This window comes from Molossus molossus, unplaced genomic scaffold, assembly GCF_014108415.1.
Source record: "Molossus molossus isolate mMolMol1 unplaced genomic scaffold, mMolMol1.p scaffold_m16_p_10, whole genome shotgun sequence".
NCBI lineage: Eukaryota > Metazoa > Chordata > Mammalia > Chiroptera > Molossidae > Molossus > Molossus molossus.
Window position 1 is genome coordinate 41,047,653 of NW_023425345.1, and position 20,198 is coordinate 41,067,850.

Below are 20,198 nucleotides of genomic sequence, written 5' to 3' on the forward strand. Positions count from 1 at the left end.
CCAGTCTGCATTCCCACCAGCAGTGTATTAGAGTCCCCTTTTCTCCACAGCCTCGCCAACACTTGTTGTTTGATGATCTGTTGATGGCGGCCATTCTGACAGGTGTGAGGTGATACCTCATTGTTGTTTTAATTTGCATCTCTCTGATGATTAGTGATGTTGAGCATTTCCTCATATGTCTCTTGGCCATTTGTATGTCCTGTTTGGAGAGGTGTCTATTCAGCTCCTTTGCCCATTTTTAAATTGGGTTCTTTGTCTTCCTTTTGTGGAGTTGTATGAGCACTCTATATATATTGGAAATTAACCCCTTATCTGATGCATCATTGGCAATGATGTTCTCCCATACAGTGGGTTGCCTTTCCATTTTGATGATTGTTTCTTTTGCTGTGCAGAAGCTTTTTAGTTTGATGTAGTCCCATGTGTTCATTTTCTCCTTTATTTCTGTTGCCTTAGGTGATTGAACTCTTTTTAAATGAAAGAGGCTAAAGCTAAAATCAGAAAATGTAGAATAGCTTAAAATCAGAAAATGGTAAAAATTAAACTGTTTTTGAAAGAGGAAAATTCTTCTAGGAAATGTTCACATTAGCACTGTTTATTGATTCATTCACTGAGAATCTGGAATTGAGGAGCAGGCTACCTCGACTGTCGTCCTGTGATGAAAATCAAGAGCAGTGATGACTTTTTCTGACCTACAAATCATGCTAAGGTGACCTTTGTTCAATTCAGAGGCATTGACTTTAAAATGGGAGCCTCTCTGTGTATTTTACTGAAATGCTGGTTATCAGAAGAATGGTCCAAATTATGTGAAAAGGATAGATAGAGTAAAATCACAGAATAAGGGCATTGTCAAAGGGCAAAATCAGCAAACATGTATCAAGGAAAACATTAAACTATGGACTTAAATATTTTATTTTATTTTACATATTGTTTTATTTATTTATTTTTCTGAACTACTAAACCTCCAATAAGGAAAGTAGGGTTTTTGCACTCTTGGAAGCATTTATATATGTTATTAATTAAGTCAGTGCATGCTCTTTGCTTGTTTTGTCTATGATACATAATTTCCTAGACATGGGTACTATACCAAATTCTTTCATATCTTTAGTGTTGCTAAACTAAACTCGAGAACAGTTAGATTATTCCTATTTGGCTAATTGCAATTAAGCTATCACTCCTACAATTCATATTTATAGTAAAATATTAGTATGAAAATATCCAAGGCATTTATGAAATCAACTTTTCCATTGTAAAAGAAGAAATCTTTGTATTTAAAAAATTCTCTTGAATTGTTTTCAGCAACCATATTAAGCTGATAAGGAAGGCCTTATCTTCTGTTAACACACCTTATTCTGAAGCCAAAAGAAATAGGATATATGTGAGAGTGAATTTCAATCCACAGTTTCATTAGAGTGGTGGATATTCTATTAATTATTTTTATCCCTCCTATAACTCTTCTGCAGAAAAGCACTAGATGACTTTGTACTCATTTGGTAATAGTTTCATTTACTCATCTTTCTCTGAGAAGTCAAAGTAATTACATTGAAAAGTATTTAAAAAAGGACTCAAATCACCTAAAAGCAAATTCTTAGTAAGTTATGATAGATTTCATGACAACATGCTATATGCCGATAGTTGTTTGTATTTCATGTAAAATAATGATTAATGTCTATAATGCCAGGCACTTCTTTTCCTGAGAAGATCAAGAATTGAATTACCAATGCTGCAAAGTTTGTCTTTAACACTTTTCTGAGGCATAAAAATAAGTTTGAGCATTTTAATTTCAAGTTCTAAACCAAGTAAACTGAAACTAAATATAAAGGGAATAATAGGAAGTGATAGAAATTTAGAGTAGCTTAAAGGGTGTATGTGGCCTGCTTAAAAATTAATGTTTGATCTGTGAAGATTAATGACAGGGAAGGATGAGAATCTCTGTGCAACAAAACTCTATATCATCTGTATATAATATTAAAGCATTGTTTTATTTCATTCATTAACACTGGTACCTAAGCGATAGTTAGTGGTTTATTTTTGAGGTAAGGAGTTACCTTATATTACCAAAAATCACTCTGATTTGGCCAGTATTTTATAATATTTTAAAGTATAAAGCTCTTTCATATTCATAACATTTGGTTCTCATCTCGCCAATTTGAAATATGTAGGGTATATATTTGCAGTCTCATTTATAAATGAGGAATTTCATTTGCAACAAGTCCATACAGCTAGTAAGTAGTAGAGACAAGACTTGAACTTATGCCTTTGATTAAAATTTAAATTGTCCTTCAGGAGACTTAAAGTCCTTGCCTACATATACACAATGGAGTACTATGCAGCTGTAAGAAAAAAATATCTCATCTTTGGGATGACATGAAGGGACCTGGAAAATATTATCCTAAGTGAAACAAGTCAAACAGAGAAAGACAAGTATCATATGATCTCACTTATCTGTGGAATATAATGAATACAACAGTCTGAGGAATGGGGTAGTCCCAGAGACATGGAAGTGGGGTACAGACTGAAAATCCCCAGAAGAGGGGTTGGTGGGGGAGAGATAAACCACAGAACTTATATGCATGTATGCATGAACAATGGACATGGATAACAAAGCTGGGGACAGGGCAGAGAGGTAGGCGGAGGGGGGAATCAGTGGGGGAAAAAGGAGAAACATCTGTAACAAAAATAAATTAATTAATTAAAAAAAAGAGTAGTCCATTATTAGCTCAATTTGGGCTTTAACCCAGGTCTTTTGACAAACCCATATAAATTCTAATTTTTTCCCACTATCCTACAATTATTTTGACATCCTTATGTAAGACTAAAGACTCTGAATAAATTAATATGCCCCTCTTTATAGGCCTTAGGTTTCTCTTGGGTAAAAGCAAGACAATGGGACTTTTTCCTTTTTTAATAATATTTTTCTCTAACCAATACAGAATGCACTAATAACTGCTTTGAAGGAAAGGTGATCTCTGGACAAGGATGCTATTCTATGGGCAGTTGAAGATTCTTTTTATTTTCTTAAATAGATGGACCAGATAATATCTGGGACGTGGATCTTAAGCAAAGAAATAGTAACAATGGATATTCTTGTGTCTCACAGGGCTTTTAGTATTCCTACTTTAAAAAAAAAAGAATTATCTTTATTGTTGAAAGTATTACAGATGTTCTCATTGCCACCCTCCTCCCTGCTCCCTCCACCTCCTCACCCCGCCTTCACTGCACTATTGTCTGTCCATTGGTTATGCATATATGCATATAAGTTCTTTGGTTTACCTCTTCCTCCCCTCCCCCACCTTCTTTATGAGGTTTGTCAGTCTGTTCCCTACTTCCATGAATCTGGATCTATTTTGTTCATCAGCTTATTTTGTTTGCCAGTTTATTTTGTTCATTATATTCCACAAATAAGTGAGACTATGTGGTATTTGTCTTTCTTTGACTGGCTTATTTTGCATAGTATAATACTCTCTGGGTCCTTCCATGTTCTTTCAAAGAATAAGAGATCTTTCTTTCTTATAGCTGCATAGTATTCCATTGTGTAAATGTACCACAGCTTTTTATCCACTCATCTATCGATGGACACTTGGGTTGTTTCCAGATCTTAGCAATTGTAAATAGTGCTGCTATAAACATAGGGGTGCATATATTCTTTCTGATTGGTGTTTCAGGCTTCTTAGGGTATATTCCTAGAAGTGGGATCACTGAGTCAAATGGCAGTTCTATTTTTAATTTTTTGAGGAAACACCATAGTGTTTTCCATAGTGGCTGCACCAGTCTGCATTCCCACCAGCAGTGTACTCGAGTCCCCTTTTCTCCACACCCTCGCCAGCACTTGTTGTTTGAGGATTTGTTGATGACAGCCATTCTGACAGGTGTGAGGTGATACCACATAGTCATTTTAATTTGCATCTCTTTGATGATTAGTGATATTGATCATTTTTTCATATGTTTCTTTGGCATTTGTATGTCTTATTTGGAGAAGTGTCTATTTGGGTCCTCTGCCCATTTTATAATTGGATTGTTTGTTTTCCTTTTGTAGAGTTGTATGAGTACATTATATATATATATATATATATATATATATATATATATATAATTATATATATAATTTTGGAAATTAATCCCTTGTCCAATGTATCACTGGCCAATGTGTTCTCCCATACAGTGGGTTTCTTTCCCATTTTGATGCTGGTTTCTTCTGCTGTGCAGAAGCTTTTTAGTTTGATGTAATCTCATTTATTGATTTTTTCCTTTGTTTCTCGTCAGTGGTTCTCAACCTATGGGTTGCAACCCCTTTGGGGGTCAAACGATTCTTTCACAGGGGTCACCTAAGACATAACAGTAGCAAAGTTACAGTTATGAAGTAGCAACAAAAATAATTTTATGGTTGGGGGTCACCACAACATGAGAAACTGTATTAAAGGGTCACGGCATTAGGAAGGTTGAGAACCACTGCTCTAGGTGATGTATCAGCGGAAATTTTGTTACTTTTGATGTCTGAGATTTTGCTGCCTACATTTTCTTCTAGAATTTTAATGGTTTCATGAGTTACATTGAAGTCTTTTATTCATTTTCAGTTTATTCTTGTATATGGTGTAGGTTGGTGGTTTAGTTTCATTTTTTTGCATGTACCTGTCCAATTTTCTCAACGCCATTTATTGAAGAGATTGTCTTTACTCCATTGTTTGCTTTTGCCTCCTTTGTCAAATATTAATTGAGTATATTGACAAGTGGGATTTATCCCAGGATGCAAGGCTTGTACACATTCACAAATCAATAAATGTGATACACCACATAAAAAAAGAAAGATAAAAATCATATGACCATATCAATAAATGCTGAAAAAGCATTTGACAAAATCCAGCACCCATTTTTTAAAATAAAAACTCTCAGCAAAGTGGGAATAGTAAGGGATCATACCTCAACATAATGAAGGCCATATATGATACACCTACAGCCAATGTCATACTCAATAGGCAAAAACTAAAAGCATTTCCCTTAAGAACAGAAACAAGACAGGGATGTCTATTTTCATCACTCTTATTCAACATAGTACTGGAAGTCTTAGACAATGGGACTTTTGATTTTTTAAGTTTCTTCCAGTGATCTACTATAAAGTGTACTTGAACAGAAATTTGTCTACACTTGGGAGAACACATGTTAGCAACCTAAGTATCATATATGATTGATGTGTGAAGAAACATAAAGAGCAGCTAAAAAATAAATAAGAAAAATGTGCACAAAGTGTGCTAAGGATACAAATAAGCAATTCATAGAAAAATTATAAAAACGACCAATAAGTATATGAAAAGACAGATACATGAAGGGAACCAAAGTTTTGCCACCCTGAAGTTTCTTTCTGGAATATTGATTTTAAGCTGTTTATTATTTATTTATTTATTTATTTATTTTAATCCTCACCCGAGGATATTTTTCCATTTTTTTGTACAGATAGAGTGGGAGGGAGAGAGAGGCAGGGAGAGAGAGAGAGAAACATCGACGTGAAGGGACACATCGAGTGGCTGCCACCCGCACGACCAACCAGGGCCGGGGACAAACTGCAACCGAAGTACGTGCCCTTAGCGGGAACCGAACCCGGGTCTCTCCGGACCGCAGGCCGACGCTTTAACCGCTAAGCCAAACTGGCCAGGGCTTAAGCTGTTTATTAACAACCATGACTCAGAAAGACACTTTGACCCTCCCCCCTTTCCTGCCCAAGAGCTTCAGACAAAGAAAACTGCTTCAGGATGAAGGACTTAGAATGTCACCTTATCTAATTTGAATTATTAAGTGTGGTAAGTAAACAAAAGGGCTTCAAGTAGGCACCTGTTGGGATAGATAACCCATGTTCCATTGTTTCTGAGTTGCTTAGCAAGAATTTTTCTACCATGTTTCTTCCGCTCTTCTTCAACTATGTGTAAATTGCCCATTCTCACTTCTGAAATTTAAGACCCATTCTCCTCCACCTTTTCTCCTCTGTCCAAAATGTCTTATATACCCAATGTTGCTTCACTGACTTTGAAATTTTCATGCCTATGTGGATTGCCCATCCACATGTATTAGAAACTTGATTTTCTCCTTTTAATTTGTCTCTGTTAGTTTGATTATTAGCCTAGCCTAGAATAACTTAGAAGGTGAGAGGAAAAGTATTTTTTTTTATCCTCACCTCAGGACATTTTTGCATTTATCTTCAGATAGAGCAGGAGGGAGAGAGGGAAGAAGAGAGAGAGAGAGAAACATCGACGTGAGAGAGACACATTGACTGGCTGCTACCCACACAACCCCAACCGGGGCTGGGGACAAACTGCAACCGAGGTACATGCCTTAGCGGGAAACAAACCCAGGACTCTCTGGTCTGCGGGCCGACGCTCCAACCGCTGAGCCAAACCGGCCAGGGTGAGGAAAAGTATTAATATATATTTTTAGTGACCCCTTACAACCTCTCTGACAATAAGACTTTTTTCTAATTGTTGTTAATATTGAATGTTGGCAAAGATATAGGGGAGACAAATTTTCTTTATATAGTTAGTAAAAACAAAACAGTGAGTCGATTTAGAGGGTAGTTTGGCAAAAGAGTCAAAGTGAGTCTTTCAAATTTTTTATTTCTAGCTATCATAAACACACTAAAATATATTAAATGAATAAAGTGAATCAGAAGATAAAATATGCAATATGAGTATATTTAAATAAGTTTATCCCCCCCCCAAATCAACCCCAAAATATATTTTGCACATACATAAAAGCATAGAAAGAGATGTGACAAATACCCACTAAACCATTAAGAGAGTTTTCTTGGGGGAAATAAATAAATTTGAAGGTTGGGATAATAGTGTGACAGAAAGTTTACTTTTACTATATATATATACGTTTTTTAATCCTCACCCAAGAATATTTTTTCCATTAATATTTTTTAGTTAGAATGGGAGGGAGGAAGGGAGAGAGATAGAGAAATATTGATGTGAAAGACATATCAATTGGTTACCTCCCACACAACCCCAACCAGGGTGGAGATTAAACTTGCAAGTCAGGTACATGCCCTTGACCAGGAATCAAACTGGTGACTCATTGATCCATGGGCTTATGCTCTAACCACTAAGCCCCAGCCAAGGCTTTATTCTTTTTTATTAAAAAATAAATAAACCCAAAACTATAACCAATAATGTATTTATAGTTTATATCAGATCTGTTAAGACTTCAAATTTTGGGGTTGTTATTCTCCAGTCATTCCATGAAGAGAAACATAATGTGAATTTGTCCCATGACTAGTGATTTTAATTTGATCATTTGGTTAAGATGGTGTCTATGGCATTCCTATCAAAGATATAAACCTGAGTATAATTATGAGAAAACAGGCATACTTTGTTGAACTTGGGCTATCAGAGGCTCCTCTTCCCTTCCCTGTCCTTGGATTGTTATTCTGCCCACTGTTCCACAGTGGGAGCTGTTCAAGGACAGCCTTGATAAGGAGTGAGAGCTTCTGGACTGAATATGTCACTAAACCCAGTTTAGACCTCTATACAAACTTTTAAGATTCCAGTGGGTGGGGTGGGAATCTACTCATCTTTTGGTTGCCCAAGGCAAGCCTCATATGTGAGTTCCCTTGTTTATTAAACCTGCCATCTACCAGTCTGGACTAGTCTGCCTCTTTCTTCCTCTCTCTCTCTCTCTTTTTTAATCTCACCTGAGGACGTTTTTCTATTTATCTTCAGACAGAGTGGAAGGGAGAGAAAGGGAGAGAAAGTGAGAGAGAGAGAAACATCGACGTGAGAGGGACACATCGACTGGAGGCAACCAGGGCTGGGGACAAACTGCAACTGAGGTACATGCCCTTGACCAGAATCGAACCCACGACTCATCGGTCCAAGTGCCAACGCTCTACCGCTGAGCCAAGGTGGCCAGGGCTCTTCATCTCTCTTTACCCTCCATGTATAAAGACCAGTTTGTGAACCAATTTAGGAGACTTAAAAAAAAGGCAATGTGGCCCTGGCCAGTTTGGCTCAGCAGTTAGAGCGTCGGCCTGCGGTCCGGAGAGACCCGGGTTCGGTTCCCGCTAAGGGCACGTACTTCGGTTGCAGTTTGTCCCCGGCCCTGGTTGGCCGTGCGGGTGGCAGCCACTCGATGTGTCCCTTCACGTCGATGTTTCTCTCTCTCTCTCTCCTTCCTCTCTCTCCCTCCCACTCTATCTGTAGAAAAAATGGAAAAATATCCTCGAGTGAGGATTAAAAAAAAGGCAATGTGAAGAAATGGAAAAAAAAAGATTATGAAACTGTTCTGGATTAATGAGATATGACAATACATAATCTGTGATTTTCTTTTGCAATAAAAAACAATATTGGAACAGCTGGAGATATCTGAATAAGGTCTGTAGATTAAAACATATTAATTAATAATTAACATTTAACTAGTTAATAAAACATACTGATTAATATTTAACTAAGTATAAAATTCTAAAGTGATTCTTTCTTCCTTTTAAAATATGATTATTGTCTAACTATCTGTTAGCAAGACTACATATATTGATAGCCTGAGGCCAATCTATCATGTGAATTTTTTTTTCCTACCTGGATGCTTTATAATTCCTTCCTTGTTCTTGTAGTTCAGTAACTTTTCGAGGGTATGTCTCAATGCTGATCTTACTCCATTGACTTTTCCTGGAACATAATATACTTCTTTGATCTGCAAACTAAAGCCATCATTTCGGGATTGTTTTCTTCATTTTAGATTTAAATATTTAAATCTTTTGTTTGTTTAGTTCTTTTCCCCCCAGAAAAACATACCAATTATGAATTTGTTAGATCTCTTTACATGTCTTTATTTATTCTGTATACATAATTTAAAATCATTATTCCTTTACATTTTGTTTGTTTTAAATTGCAATATCCTATTAACTATGTTCCTGATGGTGTGTTTCAAGTCTCTGTGTGTTTGATACTAATTTGGCTTTTGTCTCTATTATGTTATTTTTATCTTCTTTATCTATTTTGAGCTCCTAAATTCAGTTTTCACTTCTTTATGTGTTTCTTTAAACATTTTGAACCTGCTCATTGACCTTTCTTTTATTATTATTATTTTTTATTTTTTTTAGGGCTATAATTTTATTTTATCTTTTTATTAATTTGTTTTTTGTTGCACATGTTTCTCCTTTTCCCCCCATTGACACCCTCCTTCCCATCCCCCAGCACCATCCCCAGCTTTGTTGTCTATGTCCATTGGTCATGTATACATGCATATAAGTTCTATGGTTTCTCTCTCTCCCTACAACCCCCCTCCTCTGAGGCTTGTCTGTAGCCCACCTCTGTGTCTCTGGGTCAATTTTGTTCATCAGTTTGTTTAGTTCATTATATTCCACAAATAAGTGAGATCATGTGATATTTATCTTTCTCTGCTTGGCTTGTTTTACTTAGCATAGTACTCAGCAATGTGGGAATAGATCATATATTGTCATATCTCATTAATCCAGAACAGTTTGATCCTTTTAATATTATGTAGTGACCTTCTCTGTCTCTTACTATGGCCCTTGTTTTGAAGTCTGTCTTGTCAGATAGGAGTATTGCTACACCAGCCTTTTCTCCATTTTCATTTGCTTGGAAAATTTTTTTTCCATCTCTTCACTTTCATTCTGTGTGAATCTTTTGTTGTGAGGTGGGTCTCTTGTAGACAGCATATATATGGGTCATGTTTTCTTATACAATCAACTACCCTATGTCTTTTGATTGGAGCATTTAAGCCATTTACATTTAAGGTAATTATTGATAAATAGTTATTGGTTGCCATTTTAATTTTATGCCTCTCTCTCTCTCTCTCTGTTTCTTCTTCTTACAACAGTCCCTTCAGCATTTCTTGCAGTGCTGGTTTGGTGGTGGTAAATTCCTTTAGCTTTTTTTTTGTTTTTAATCTCTGAGGCTCTTTGTTTCTTTTTCAATTTTGAATGATAGCCTTGCTGTATAGATTAGTCTTGGATTCAGACCCTTGCCTTGCATTACTTTGTACACTTTATGCCACTCCCTTCTGGGAGAAATATCTATTGAGAAATCAGCTGACAGTCTAATAGGAGCTCCCTTGTAGGTAACTTACTGTCTCTCTCTTGCTTCCTTTAAGATTCTTTTTTGTCTTGAATGTTTACCATTTTTATTATAATGTGTCTATCTGTGGGTCTTCTGGGGGTTCATCTTGCTCGGGACTCTGTGTTTCCTGGACTTGTGTGTCTTTTTCCTTCACCAGTTTAGGGAAGTTTTCTGTCATTATTTCTTCAAACAGGTTCTCTATTTTTTTTCTCTGATTCTTCTCCTTCTGGTATCCTTATAATGTGAATGTTGTTACATTTTGTATTGTCCACAGCTCCCTTAAACTTTCCTCCTGCTTTTTAAACTTGTTATCCATTTGCTGCTCTATTTTGGTATTTTTCTCTACCTTGTCTGCTAAGTCACTGATTCAGTCTCCAGCTTTTTCTAATCTACTATTAAACCCTTCTAAGGTATTTTTTCATAACCACGATGTCATTCTTTATTTCCTCTTGATTTTTATGCATAGCTTCTACCTCTTTTTTTTTTAAGCTAAAGTAGTTCCCAGTGAGCTCTTTATAATTCTTACTAAGTTGCTTGTAGTTCTCACCAAATTGTTTGAGCACCCTTAAAATCATTGCTTTGAATTCTTTATCTGACAAGTTGCTGTCTTCCATTTCCTATAGTTCCTTTTCTGGTGATTCTTCTTTTTCTTTCCTTTGGGTGTTGTTTCTTTGGCTCCTCATTTTAGCTGTCTGGTAGCTCTAGACCTGGGGAGGGATGTTTGGATGTGTAGGCAGCTCACTGTATATCAAATAAGGCTACTATGCCTTCCAAACTGTTTTGTTGCATGTTGCCTCTTGCCTGCTGTGGATCCTGGAGGATTGACTACTGGGGGCTGGTATTGGTGTGTCCTGGTAGGTACTGCTGCTGGATCACATGGGCCCCTCTGGAGCTGTGTTCCCAGCTGGTCGCTGGTGCCACCTGTAGCTGTATAGCTCAGGTCCTGTTGGAGCTGCGTTCTCTGCCCTTAGCTTGGGCAGCTGTGTTGCACAGGCCTCACTGGAGCCCTGGCTCCCCGCCAGTCTTGTGGGCAGCTGGGTTACGCAGGCCACTCTGGTGCCCCAGCACCCTGCAGGTCCCACAAGCAGCTGGATCACACAGTCTCTTTGGAGACCCGGCTCCACACCTATGTTATGGGCAGCTGGGTTGTGCAGGCCTCTCTGGTGCCCCAGCAACCTACAGGCCCTGTAGGCAGCTGGGATTGCACCAGTCCCTCCTGAGCCCCGGCTTCCCACAACTCTTGTGGGCCACTAGGTTGCACAGGCCTCTGTGGAGCCCCATGTCCCGCAGCTGGTGGCTGGGGAGTGCTGCCCCGTGGGGCTCAGCGCCTGCTCAGCCTTTGGGGTAGTTTTTGGGGATGGGTCTCAGCTACTGATCTGTGCTTCTGTTGCTTGGGGATGGATGTCTGCTCCTCAGCCTCTGTTGCTGGGGGTATATTTCAACTGTGATCTGTCTGCTTCTGTGGGGGATGGTGCTGGGCTCCCGGGTTTCTGCAACCGGCACCTTGACAGCTCCACTACTATGCACTGGTCTGTGTTGACACAGGGTGTCCACTGGTCCGATGAAGCCAGGTGCACTGGTGGGCCCAGGTTGCTGGGCCCTAGCCACTCCCACTGCCTCCTCCCATGGAAGACCCAGGATCTTCCAAAATGGTGGGACCTCCCCATGGCGCAACGAGAAGCGCCCTGAAGAACTGCTTACTGTTGTAGCTGGCTGCTCCCTTTCCACAGCACAGGAAGCATCTGCTCTGCATCTCTGCACTGCACGAGTTTGGTGGTCCACCTTCACTTCCACTCACACTCTCACACACTCGTTCACTTTCTCACACAGTCACCCTCCCTCTGGTCCTGCACGCCACCAACTTACTGATCACTAACCTTTCTTTTAAAAGAAAAATTTAAGTGTTGTAATTTTTTTGAGAGAATAGAAAATTTATTTGTCTGACTTTTCATGTTTCAATGGTTAAATTTCCATTTGGTTTGTGTTTCTCATCTTTCTCTCATATTTTATGCATATTTCATAATGTCTATTGCATAGTTCTTTCTGATTATGACATTCTCAAATGGTATTGCTTAACCCCTGAAAGAATAGAATAAGAACAGAAGCAGATATATGGGAAAAGAAGAGATCTATGACTATATAAAGTTACCATTTATTGCCTTGAAGAGCCCTTCATCAGATGTGTCATTTTATTACTTTTTTATCTGGGATGCACCAGTTTTTCTAGGAGGATGGTATGGCTCAGGACAAAGTCCCATAAGGACATAGGCTCAATGTATTGGAATCTGGTCATTGTTGCTATTGCTTCCTCCAAATCACTCATACACTTCTGGCGCATTTAACTTGACTGAAAATCTAGGGATAAATAATATAGTGTAACAGCATGATTTGACCTCTGGCATTTAATGATGTTGTATGAATATTTAAAAGACTCTAATTTTCACTGGACCACCTCTTTTCCAGCTTCCCATCCATCTTTCAATTTTGACATTCTAATCAGAATTATAGGTTGAACTTTACTTGTCTAGGTGCTCATTGGGGGAAATTCTGTACTTGCCAGAATATTAGTAGACATGAATTCACTTTCAGCACTTTTCCTCCTGGTCTAGATTCCATGGTGTTTGGAAGGTGAATTTCATTGATTAAACATTGGAATTGAGAGAGTTAACTTAATCCATTTGATATGGATAATTTTCCCTGTTTTTTAATTTTTTGTTATTTTTGGTTAGGTTTTTTTGTTTCGTGGGAAAAATGTAGGAACAATGTAAACTAAAGTTATTTGGGAGGTAAACTGTTATTTTCTATATTTTTGTCTTTGTTAAATTTAATAGAAATCTATGACATTATGAAAATTTTTGAAATAAAAATTTAAAAAGTTTAATATCTTGGAGGAAATAAAAGTAGTTGAATTCAGATTTTCTATGTGAACTTTACAACCTCACTTGGGTTACAGGAAATATACTATATGCTTATGCATACATATTAACTACAATACAGATTTTGCTTAAAATTTATTTATTTATTTTACTTAATTTCATAGTAGCAGACGACCTGATTCTGCAATTATGCTACCATTTACTGTTGTGTAAAATTCCGCTTCATGCTAATTATACTTAATGATTATAGTTCTTAACAGTAATTACAGTAGAAAATCTGTAAAGCAGAATTATCTTTATTCATTTGGTAGGCTGAGTTTTTAGCAAGAAAAAAACATTTAAAACTTTAGCAATATAGATGTTCCAGCCATAAATTGTATTTAGCATCTGTGTAAGATCCAGACTAAATAACTCAGCACTACATTAAAATATAGTGTTCATTGTGAGTTCTACATGCCTTTTCTTATCAACCTCTTTTTATTTTCATAAGGTAATGATGAGAGGCTATTTTATAGCTCTAAAATTAAAAAAAAATAAAGGCTGATTTTGAACTATATTTTTGGCAGTGCCAGCATACACAATTCAGACCAGTCCTCTCCCCAAGGAAACCAGAAATTCTAGAAAAAATAATTATTTAAATACTATTTAAACTTCAGCATGAGATATGATGCCATTGCTAGAAGAAAACATAGGGAAGAAGTTCCTTGACATTGGTCTTGGCAATGATTTTTTTGGATATGACAACAAAAGCACAAACCATGAAAGCAAAAATGAATAAGTGGGAATACACCAAACATAAAAGCTTCTGCACAGCAAAAGAAACAATCAACAAAATGAAAAGGCAATTACAGAATAGGAGAAAATATTTGAAAACCATATCATATGAGGAGATATTTTTTTTTATTTTTTATTTTTTTAAATGAATTTTTATTTATTTTTTTGTTACAGATATTTTACCTTTTTACCCCATTGGCACCCCCCCCCCCCCACCCTGTCCCCGGCTTAGTTGTCCATGTCCATTGGTCATGCATACATGCATATAAGTTCTGTGGTTTATCTCTCATATGAGGAGTTAATATCCAAAGTGTATAAAGAACTCATGCAACTTAATAACAACAACAAAAACAAACAATTCAATTTAAAAAAGGGCAGATAAGATAAATAGCCATTTTTCCAAAGAAAACATCTAAGGGGGCAATAAGTACATAGACAGTGCTTAATATCACTATCATCAGGAGAAAGCAAATCAAGTAACCTTACAACTATAACAATGGCTATCATGAAGACAAGACATAACAAGTATTGGCTAAAAAGGAATCCTTGTATATTGTTGGTGGGAATGTAAACTGGTGTAGCTTCTATGGAAAACAGTATGGAAGTTCCTCAAGAAATTAAAAATAGAACTATCATATGATCCAGCAATTCCATTTCTGGGTATGTACCCAAACGAAATGAAAACAAGATATTACGGAGATATCTGCACTCCCATGTTTATTGCAGAATTATTCACAATAGCCAAGACATGGAAACAACCTAAGTGCCTATCAATGGATGACTAAATAAAATGTGATATATATACATGCACACACACACACACACACACACACACATACATAATAGACTATTATTTAGTTATGAGAAAGAAGAAAATTCTGTCATTTGTGACAACATTAATGGACCTTGAAGGCATTTTGCTTAGTGAGATAAGTCAAAGAAAGAAAGATAAATACTATATAATAGTCACTTATATGTGAAATGTAAAAAAAGCCAAACTTGTGAAAACAGAGACTAAAATGGTGGTTACTAGGGGATGGGAGTAAGAGTATCGGGGAGATGTAGTTTAAGGGTACACACTAATAACTAGTAGACAAATAAATCCTGGAGATTGGATGCACAGTATAGTGATCACAGACAACGGTACTATATTAAAAAAATCAAACCTGTTAAGAGACTAGGTTTTAATTATTCACTCTACAAAAAGGAAATGATGAACAGAAAAAAATGGTGGTGGAGTGAATGGAGCTACACAGACCATCTCCCAGGACCAAACTGGATTTACAACGAAAATAAAGACAAATCGTCAGGAAGGAGCAACTGAAAGGCAGCCTGGAGGACCACATAACCAGGGACACCGACTCAATCCTGGTAGGCTTGTGAGGATTGGAGAGGGGGCCGGGAGCCCACGGTTCACAGTGGCCTGGGCTGGGACCAGCGAACTCGGCTGGGACCAGGGGGCTTGGCAGGAAGCTGCCGCCGCCTCGGCTGCGTGCAAAGCCCTCTGCTGGTGCCGCAGACCCGGCCACCCTTGGCTGGGAGCAGCGCCATCGGGTTAAAAGTCCCAGGCGGCTCCACAATGCAGAGTCTGGACAGAGGCTAAATTGGCAGCAGCCACTCACCTTGGGCTCCGTCAGAGGGAAGGCAGACTGGACTGGAACTGTGTTGGGACACTCGGGATTTGGAGGGTGCTCAGAGCTTTTGCTGAGTGCAGCCACGCAGGACTGTGGTCATCTTACTCCTTCCCAGAGCTCTAGGGAGAGGCGGTGGCCCCTCCCTCAGACATTCAACCCCACATGGTGGCCATTGAAATGCTAATTGAGGCCCATTAACAACCAGCAGCTGCCCCACCCTCGGGAAATCCTCTTACATTGAGCACCTGAGGGAGTTTTTCAGGCAACTCAGAAACCAAGGTTGTTCAGGTGACCTCTACTAATAGCCTCCAGGCCAAAAAAAAAAAAAAAAAAAAAAAGCTAGAGAAAAGTTAAGACTTGACAGTGGTGGTTAAAGTGGGTCCTTCCTGCCTCATCCAAACCCAGGAGAGGGAGCCCAAAACCGCAGAAAACCAACACCCACAGGAAATATTTGGCAGACTCCAAACCCCACTGTGATAGCCAAAATGGTGAAAAACAGAAACAAAAGCCAAATGAAAGAACAAGAGACCTCTATGGAAGATGAGATAAATGAGGTGCAGTTAAGCAAGTTAACAGAACTAGAATTTAGAGCCATGATGTTGAGGAAGCTCAACAGCATGTGTAAGGATATGAACACCATGAGTAAAGACATAGAACTGTTGAAAATAAACCAGTTGGAAATTAAAAACCAACAAGAAGAAATGAAGAATGACATATCAGAAATGAAAAACACATTGGAAGGTCTAAAAAGCAGAGTAGGGGAAGCTGAGGACCGGATCAGTGAATTAGAAGACAGGGTAGAAAAAATCAACCAATCAGAAAACCAAAAGGAAAAAAATGATTAAGAAAACAGGAAGACAGCTTAAGAGAACTGTGGGACAACTGGAAACGTAATAATATTCGCATCATAGGAGTCCCCGAAGAAGAAGAAAATGAGCAAGGGTTAGAGAATATATTTGAAGAAATAGTGACAGAAAACTTTCCTAATTTGGTGAGGGAAGAAGGCATTCAAGTTCAAGAATCACAGAGAGCCCCAAGTAAGAAGAACCCAAACAGGCCCACACCAAGATACATAGTAATCAAACTGCCAAAAATTAAAGACAAAGAGAGAATCCTAAAAGCAGCAAGAGATAAGCAACAGGTTACCTACAAAGGAAACCCCATAAGGCTCTCAGCTGACTTCTCACAAGAAACACTACAGGCCACAAGGGAATGGCATGAAGTAATCAAGGTCATGAAAAACAAGGATCTGAATCCAAGACTACTCTACCCAGCAAGGCTGTAATTCAAAATGGAAGGTCAAATAAAGAGCTTCCCAGACAAAAAAAGGCTAAGGGACTACATTAGCACCAAACCAGCAATGTAAGAAATGTTAAAAGGATGGCTGTAATTAGCAGGAGAAATGGGAAGAAAAATGGAACCACACTAAACAAAAATGTCAATAAATAAGTACATATCAATAATCACCTTAAATGTAAATGGATTGAATAATCCCATAAAAAGATACACAGTAGTTGATTGGATAAGAAAGCATGACTCATCTATATACTGTTTACAAGAGACCCACCTCACAACAAAAGACTCACATAGATTAAAAGTGAAGGGATGGAAAAAAATCTTCCAAGCCAACGGAAAGGAAAAAAAAGCTGGGGTAGCAATATTCATATCTGATAAAATAGATTTCAAAATGAAGGCCATAAATAGAGACAAAGAAGGCCACTACATAATATTAAACGATCTATCCAACAGGAATATATAACCTTGATAAACATATATGCACCCAATATAGGAGCAACAAAATGTATTAAAAATCTTCTGGAGGACTTCAAAGGAGAAATTGATAGCAATACAATCATAGCAGGGGACTTCAACACCCGGCTGACATCACTGGATAGATCCTCTAGACAAAAAATTAGCAAGGAAACAGAGACTCTAAATGAAGCACTAGACCAAATGGATTTAATAGATATCTACAGAGAATTACACCCCAAAACTACAGAATTCACATTCTTCTCAAGCGCACATGGGACATTCTCAAAGATACACCACATGTTAGGGCACAAACTAAGTCTCTACAAGTTCAAGAAGACCGAAATCATATCAAGCATCTTCTCAGATCACAATGGCATGAAATATAGAAATCAATTGCAAGAAGAACATAAAGACATTTGAACACATGGAAGCTAAATAGCATGTTATTAAACAATGAATGGGTCACCGAGGAGATCAAGGAAGAAATCAAAAACTTCATGGAAACCAATGAAAATGAAGACACAACAATACAAAATCTATAGGATGCAGCGAAAGCAGTTCTGAGAGGGAAGTTCATAGCACTACAGGCCTACCTCAAAAAACAAGAAAAATCTCTAATAGACTATCTAACCTCACAACTTAAAGAACTAGAGAGCAAACAAAAAGAAAACCCCAGAGCAAGTAGAAGGAAGGAAATAGTAAAGATCAGAGCAGAAATAAATGACATAGAGTCTAAAAAAACAATTCAAAGGATCAATGAAACAAAGAGCTGGTTTTTCGAAAAGATAAACAAGATTGATGGACCCTTAGCTAGACTCACCAAGAAACAGAGAGAGAGCCCAAATACACAAATTCAGAAATGAAAGAGGAGAAGTAACAACTGACACCACAGAAATACAAAAGATCGTTAACAACTACTATGAACAATTATATGGCAACACATTCGAAAATCTAAGCGAAATGGACAAATTTCTAGAAACACATTGTCTTCCAAAACTGGACCAGGAAGAGATAGAAAACTTGAACAGACCAATATCAACAGAAGAAACTGAAGATGTAATCAAGACTCTCCCAGCAAACAAAAGCCCAGGCCCAGATGGCTTCACGGAGGAGTTTTACTGAACATTCAAAGAAGAACTAACACCCATTCTCCTCAAACTATTTCAAAAAATTCAAGAAGAAGGAAGACTTCAAAACTCGTTTTATGAAGCCAGCATAATTCTAATCCCAAAACCAGAAAAAGACACTACAAGAAAGAAAACTACAGGCCAATATCCCTGATGAACATAGACGCCAAAATCCTGAACAAAATACTTGCAAATCAGCTCCAGCAATACACCAAAAAATTTATCCACCATGACCAAGTGGGATTCATCCCAGGGATGCAAGGCTGGTACCATATTCGCAAATCCATAAACGTGATACACCACATAAATAAAATGAAGAATAAAAACCACATGATCATATCAATAGATGCTGAAAAAGCCTTCGACAAAATCGAGCATCCATTTCTGATAAAAACGCTCTGCAATGTGGGAATAGAGGGATCATATCTAGACATAATAAAAGCCATATATGAAAGACCTACAGCCAACATCATACTCAATGGGCAAATACTAAAAGCATTTCCCTTAAGAACAGGAACAAGGCAAGGATGCCCACTTTCGCCACTCTTATTTAACCCAGTACTAGAAGTCTTAGCCACAGAAATCAGACAGGATGAAAAAATATAGAAGGGATCCAAATGGAAAGGAGGAAGTGGAACTGTCATTATTTGCAGATGACATGATACTATATATAGAAAACCCCAAAGACTCCATCAAAAATTTACTAGACTTAATAAATGAATTTGGCAAAGTAGCAGGATACAAAAATAATGTCAACAAATCGATGGCATTCTTATACACCAAAGATGAACTCACAGAAAGAGAAACTAAGAAAACAATCCCATTTACCATTGTGGCAAAAAAAATTAAGATAGCTAGGAATAAACTTAAACAAAGAAATAAAGGACCTATTTCCAGAAAACTACAGGTCATCGAAAAAAGAAATAGAGGAAGATATAAAAAAGTGGAAGCACATACCCTGTTCATGGATTGGGAGAATTAACATCATTAAAATGTCCATATTACCCAAAGCAATCTATAGGTTCAATGCAATCCCCATCAAAATACCAATGGCATACTTCACAGAACTAGCACAAATACTTCAAAAGTTCATATGGAACCAAAAAAGACCCCGAATAGCCACAGCAATCTTGAAAAGAAAGAACAAAGTTGGAGGAATCACATTACCAGATTTCAGATTATACTACAAAGCCACCATAATCAAAACAACCTGGTACTGGCACAAGAACAGGCATATAGACCAGTGCAACAGAACAGAGAACCCAGAAATGGACCCAAGGAAATATGCTCAATTAATATTTGACAAAGGGGGCAAGAGCATACAGTGGAGTAAGGACAGCCTCTTTAATAAATGGTGCTGGGAAAATTGGACAGCTACTTGCAGAAAAATGAAACTAGACCATCAACTTACACCCTACACAAGAATAAACTCAAAATGGATAAAAGACTTAAATGTGACTCATGAATCCATAAAAATCCTAGGAGAAACTGTAGGCAACAAAATCTCAGACATTATACGCAGCAGAATTTTCACTGATACATCACCTAAGGCAAAAGAAACAAAGGAGAAAATGAGCACATGGGACTACATCAAACTCAAAAGCTTCTTCAAAATGAAAGATACAATCATCAAAACAGAAAGGCTACCCGCGGTATGGGAGAGCATAATTGCCAATGATATATTAGATAAGGGGTTAATTTCCAATATATATAGAGTGCTCATACAACTCCACAAAAGGAAGACAAATAACCCAATTAAAAAATAGGCAGAGGAACTAAATAGACACCTCTCCAAACAGGACATACAAATGGCTAAGAGACATATGAAGAAATGCTCATCATCACTAATCATCATAGAGACGCAAATTAAAACAACATTGAGGTATCACCTCACACGTGTCAGAATGGCCGCCATCAGCAAATCATCAAATAAGTGTTGGCGAGGGTGTGGATAAAAGGGGACTCTAGTACACTGCT